We start from the raw sequence: 6,887 nt of genomic DNA on the forward strand, positions 1-6,887 counted from the left end.
GACGTTTGAGTATTGAAGATTGAGGATTTATGACTGACGATTGAGGATTGAGGATTGAGGATTGACTATTGAGGATTGAAGATTGAGTATTGAAGATTGAAGATTGAGGATTGAGGATTGAGGGTTGAGGATTGAGGACGAGGACTGACGGTTGAGGATTAAGGTTTGAGGTTTGAGGGTTGTGGATTGAGAACGAGGACTGAGGGTTGAATATTGATGTTTGAGGCCTGAGGATTGAGGATTGAGGATTGAGAATTGATGATTGAGGACTGAGGGTTGAAGATTGAGGATTGGGTATTGAGGATTGAAGAATGAGGATCGAGGATTGAGGATTGAGGATTGAGGATTGCAGATTGAGTATTGAGGATTGAAGATTGAGGATTCAGGATTGAGGATTGAGGATTGAGGATTGAGGTTTGAAGATTGAGGATTGAGGATTGAGGATTGAGGATTGAGGATTGAGGATTCAGGATTGAGGATTGAGGATTGAGGATTGAGGGTTGAGGATTGAGAACGAGGACTGACGGTTGAGGATTGAGGTTTGAGGATTGAGGATTGAGGATTGAGGACTGAGGCTTGAGGATTGACGATTGAGCATAGAGGATTGAAGATTGAGGACTGGCGATTAAGGATTGAAGATTGAGGATTAAGGACTGAGGATTGGGGATTGAGAATCTAGGATTGGAGATTGATTTTTGGGGATTGAAGATTGAGGATTGAGGATTGAGGATTGCTAATTGAGATTTGAGGATGAGGACTGAGGGTTGAGGATTGAGGTTTCAGGAACGAGGATTGAGGATTGAGGATTGAGGACTGAGGATTGACGATTGAGTATTGAAGATTGAGAATTTATGACTGAGGATTGAGGATTGAGGATCGAGGATTGAGGATTGAGGATTGAAGATTGAGTATTGGGGATTGAATATTGAGGATTGAGGATTGAGGATTGAGAATGAGGGCTGAGGGTCGAGGATTGAGGTTTGAGTATAGAATCCTGAGAATTCAGGATATTCTATTGAGCATTGAGAATTTAGGATTGATGGTTGAGGACTGAGGATTGAGGATTGAGAATTCAGGATTGAGGATCGAGGATTGAAGATTGAGGATTGGGTATTGAGGATTGAGGAATGAGGATTGAGGATTGAGGATTGAGGATTGAGGATTGGGATTGAAGATTGAGGATTGGGTATTGAGGATTGAAGAATGAGGATTGAGGGTTGAGGATTGAGGATTCAGGATTGAGGATTGAGGATTGAGGATTGAGGTTTGAAGATTGAGGATTGAGGATTGAGGATTGAGGATTGAGGATTGAGGATTCAGGATTGAGGATTGAGGATTGAGGATTGAGGGTTGAGGATTGAGAACGAGGACTGACGGTTGAGGATTGAGGTTTGAGGATTGAGGATTGAGGATTGAGGACTGAGGCTTGAGGATTGACGATTGAGCATAGAGGATTGAAGATTGAGGACTGGCGATTAAGGATTGAAGATTGAGGATTAAGGACTGAGGATTGGGGATTGAGAATCTAGGATTGGAGATTGATTTTTGGGGATTGAAGATTGAGGATTGAGGATTGAGGATTGCTAATTGAGATTTGAGGATGAGGACTGAGGGTTGAGGATTGAGGTTTCAGGAACGAGGATTGAGGATTGAGGATTGAGGACTGAGGATTGACGATTGAGTATTGAAGATTGAGAATTTATGACTGAGGATTGAGGATTGAGGATCGAGGATTGAGGATTGAGGATTGAAGATTGAGTATTGGGGATTGAATATTGAGGATTGAGGATTGAGGATTGAGAATGAGGGCTGAGGGTCGAGGATTGAGGTTTGAGTATAGAATCCTGAGAATTCAGGATATTCTATTGAGCATTGAGAATTTAGGATTGATGGTTGAGGACTGAGGATTGAGGATTGAGAATTCAGGATTGAGGATCGAGGATTGAAGATTGAGGATTGGGTATTGAGGATTGAGGAATGAGGATTGAGGATTGAGGATTGAGGATTGAGGATTGGGATTGAAGATTGAGGATTGGGTATTGAGGATTGAAGAATGAGGATTGAGGGTTGAGGATTGAGGATTGAGTATTGAGTGTTGAAGGTTGAGGATTGTGGATTGAGGATTGTGGTTTGAGGATTGAGGATTGAGGATTGAAGATTGAGTATTGAGGATTGAAGATTGAGGATTGAGGATCGAACATTGAGGATTGAGTATTGAGGATGAGGATTGAGATTTGAAGATTGAGGATTGAGGATTGAGGATTGAGGATAGAGGATTGAGGATTGAAGATTGAATATTGATGATTGAATATTGAGGACTGAGGATTGAGGGTTGTGGATTGAGCATTGAGGATTGAGGATTGATGATTGAGGATTGAGGATTGAGGATTGAGGATTGAAGATTGAGGATTGAGGCTTGACGGTTGAGGATTGAGGACGAGGACTGACGGTTGAGGATTGAGGTTTGAGGATTGAGGATTGAGGATTGAGGACTGAGGCTTGAGGATTGAGGATTGAGGTTTGAGGATTGAGGATTGAGGATTGAGGATTGAGGATTGAGGATTGAAGATTGAATATTGATGATTGAAGATTGAGGATTGAGTATTGAGGGTTGTGGATTGAGGACGAGGACTGAGGGTTGAATATTGATGTTTGAGGTCTGAGGATTGAGGATTGAGGATTGAGAATTGATGATTGAGGATTGAGGATTGAAGATTGAGGATTGGGTATTGAAGATTGAAGAATGAGGATTGTGGATTGAGGATTGAGGATTGAGGATTGCAGATTGAGTATTGAGGATTGAGTATTGAGGGTTGAAGATTGAGTATTGAGGATTGATGGTTGGTGATTGAGGATTGAGGATTGAGGTTTGAGTATTGAGGATTGACGCTTGAGGATTGAGGGTTGAGGATGTAGGATTGAAGAGAGAAGACTGAGTGTTGAGGATTGAGTGTTGAGAATTGATGCTTGAGGTTTGAAATTTGATTATTGAATATTCTGGATTGAGTATTGAACCATCAGAGTTCAGGATGTTCTATTGAGTATTGAGAATTGAGGATTGATGGTTGAGTATTGAGGATTGATGGTTGAGTGTTGAGTGTTGAATATTGAGGATTGAGGATTGAGGATTGAGGATTGATGATTGAGGATTGAAGATTGATTTTGATGGTTGAAGATTGAGGATTGAGGATTGAGGGTTGAGGATTGAGGACGAGGACTGACGGTTGAGGATTGAGGTTTGAGGATTGAGGATTGAGGATTGAGGACTGAGGCTTGAGGATTGAGGATTGAGGTTTGAGGATTGAGGATTGAGGATTGAGGATTGAGGATTGAGGATTGAAGATTGAATATTGATGATTGAAGGTTGAGGATTGAGTATTGAGGGTTGTGGATTGAGGACGAGGACTGAGGGTTGAATATTGATATTTGAGGTCTGAGGATTGAGGATTGAGGATTGAGAATTGATGATTGAGGATTGAGGATTGAGGATTGAAGATTGAGGATTGGGTATTGAGGATTGAAGAATGAGGATCGATGATTGAGGATTGAGGATTGAGGACTGAGGCTTGAAGATTGAGGATTGAGTATTGAGGATTGAGGACGAGGACTGACGGTTGAGGATTGAGGTTTGAGGATTGAGGGTTGTGGATTGAGAACGAGGACTGAGGGTTGAATATTGATGTTTGAGGCCTGAGGATTGAGGATTGAGGATTGAGAATTGAAGATTCAGGACTGAGGGTTGAAGATTGAGGATTGGGTATTGAGGATTGAAGAATGAGGATTGAGGATTGAGGATTGAGGATTGAAGATTGAGGACTGGCGATTGAGGATTGAATATTGAGGATTAAGGATTGAGGATTGGGGATTGAGGATGTAGGATTGGAGATTGGTTATTCATGATTGAGGATTGAGGATTGAGGATTGAGGATTGAGGATTGAGAATTGAGAATTGAGGATGAAGACTGAGGGTTGGGGATTGAAGGTTGAGTATTGAGGATTGAAGATTGAGGATTGAAGGTTGAGTATTGATGATTGAATATTGAGGATTGAGAATTGATAATTGATGATTGAGGATTGAGTATTGAGTATTGAGGATTGAAGATTGATTATTGAGGATTGAGGATTGAGGATTGAGGATTGAGGTTTGAGGATTGAGGATTGAGGCTTGACGGTTGAGGATTGAGGACGAGGACTGACGGTTGAGGATTGAGGTTTGAGGATTGAGGATTGAGGATTGAGGACTGAGGCTTGAGGATTGAGGATTGAGGTTTGAGGATTGAGGATTGAGGATTGAGGATTGAGGATTGAGGATTGAAGATTGAATATTGATGATTGAGGATTGAGGAGTGAGAATTGATGATTGAGGATTGAGGATTGAAGATTGAGGATTGGGTATTGAAGATTGAAGAATGAGGATTGTGGATTGAGGATTGAGGATTGAGGATTGCAGATTGAGTATTGTGGATTGGAGATTGAGGATTCAGGATTGAGGAATGAGTATTGAAGATTGAGGATTGATGATTGAGGATTGAGGATTGAGGATTGGGGATTGAGGATTGAGGATTGAGGATTGAGGATTGAGGATTGAGGATTGAGGATTGAGTATTGAAGATTGAGTATTGATGATTGAGGATTGAGGATTGAGGATTGAGGATTGAGTATTGAGGATTGAAGGTTGAGTATTGAGTATTGAAGATTGGTGATTGAGGATTGAGGATTGAGGATTGAGTATTGAGGATTGACGCTTGAGGATTGAGGGTTGAGGATGTAGGATTGAAGAGAGAGGACTGAGTGTTGAGGATGAGTGTTGAGAATTGATGCTTGAGGTTTGAAATTTGATTATTGAATATTCTGGATTGAGTATTGAACCATCAGAGTTCAGGATGTTCTATTGAGTATTGAGAATTGAGGATTGATGGTTGAGTATTGAGGATTGATGGTTGAGGGCTGAGTGTTGAATATTGAGGATTGAGGATTGAGGATTGAGTATTGAGGATTGAAGATTGATTATTGATGATTGAAGATTGAGGATTGAGGATTGAGGGTTGAGGATTGAGGACGAGGACTGACGGTTGAGGATTGAGGTTTGAGGATTGAGGATTGGGGATTGAGGACTGAGGCTTGAGGATTGAGGATTGAGTATTGAGGATTGACGCTTGAGGATTGAGGGTTGAGGATGTAGGATTGAGGATTGAGGATTGATGATTGAGGATTGAGGATTGAGGATTGAGGATTGAGGATTGAGGATTGAGATTGAGGATTCAGGATTGAGGATTGAGGATTGAGGATTGAGGGTTGAGGATTGAGACCGAGGACTGACGGTTGAGGATTGAGGTTTGAGGATTGAGGATTGAGGATTGAGGACTGAGGCTTGAGGATTGACGATTGAGCATAGAGGATTGAAGATTGAGGACTGGCGATTGAGGATTGAAGATTGAGGATTAAGGACTGAGGATTGGGGATTGAGAATCTAGGATTGGAGATTGATTTTTGGGGATTGAAGATTGAGGATTGAGGATTGAGGATTGCTAATTGAGATTTGAGGATGAGGACTGAGGGTTGAGGATTGAGGTTTCAGGAACGAGGATTGAGGATTGAGGATTGAGGACTGAGATTGACGATTGAGTAATCAAGATTGAGAATTTATGACTGAGGATTGAGGATTGAGGATCGAGGATTGAGGATTGAGGATTGAAGATTGAGTATTGGGGATTGAATATTGAGGATTGAGGATTGAGGATTGAGAATGAGGGCTGAGGGTCGAGGATTGAGGTTTGAGTATAGAATCCTGAGAATTCAGGATATTCTATTGAGCATTGAGAATTTAGGATTGATGGTTGAGGACTGAGGATTGAGGATTGAGAATTCAGGATTGAGGATCGAGGATTGAAGATTGAGGATTGGGTATTGAGGATTGAGGAATGAGGATTGAGGATTGAGGATTGAGGATTGAGGATTGGGATTGAAGATTGAGGATTGGGTATTGAGGATTGAAGAATGAGGATTGAGGGTTGAGGATTGAGGATTGAGTATTGAGTGTTGAAGGTTGAGGATTGTGGATTGAGGATTGTGGTTTGAGGATTGAGGATTGAGGATTGAAGATTGAGTATTGAGGATTGAAGATTGAGGATTGAGGATCGAACATTGAGGATTGAGTATTGAGGATGAGGATTGAGATTTGAAGATTGAGGATTGAGGATTGAGGATTGAGGATAGAGGATTGAGGATTGAAGATTGAATATTGATGATTGAATATTGAGGACTGAGGATTGAGGGTTGTGGATTGAGCATTGAGGATTGAGGATTGATGATTGAGGATTGAGGATTGAGGATTGAGGATTGAAGATTGAGGATTGAGGCTTGACGGTTGAGGATTGAGGACGAGGACTGACGGTTGAGGATTGAGGTTTGAGGATTGAGGATTGAGGATTGAGGACTGAGGCTTGAGGATTGAGGATTGAGGTTTGAGGATTGAGGATTGAGGATTGAGGATTGAGGATTGAGGATTGAAGATTGAATATTGATGATTGAAGATTGAGGATTGAGTATTGAGGATTGAAGATTGAGTATTGAGGATTGAAGATTGGTGATTGAGGATTGAGGATTGAGGATTGAGGATTGAGTATTGAGGATTGACGCTTGAGGATTGATGGTTGAGGATGTAGGATTGAAGAGAGAGGACTGAGTGTTGAGGATTGAGTGTTGAGAATTGATGCTTGAGGTTTGAAATTTGATTATTGAATATTCTGGATTGAGTATTGAACCATCAGAGTTCAGGATGTTCTATTGAGTATTGAGAATTGAGGATTGATGGTTGAGTATTGAGGATTGATGGTTGAGGGTTGAGTGTTGAATATTGAGGATTGAGGATTGAGGATTGAGGATTG

The sequence above is a fragment of the Calliopsis andreniformis genome, unplaced genomic scaffold (assembly GCF_051401765.1).
Source record: "Calliopsis andreniformis isolate RMS-2024a unplaced genomic scaffold, iyCalAndr_principal scaffold0128, whole genome shotgun sequence".
Lineage (NCBI taxonomy): Eukaryota > Metazoa > Arthropoda > Insecta > Hymenoptera > Andrenidae > Calliopsis > Calliopsis andreniformis.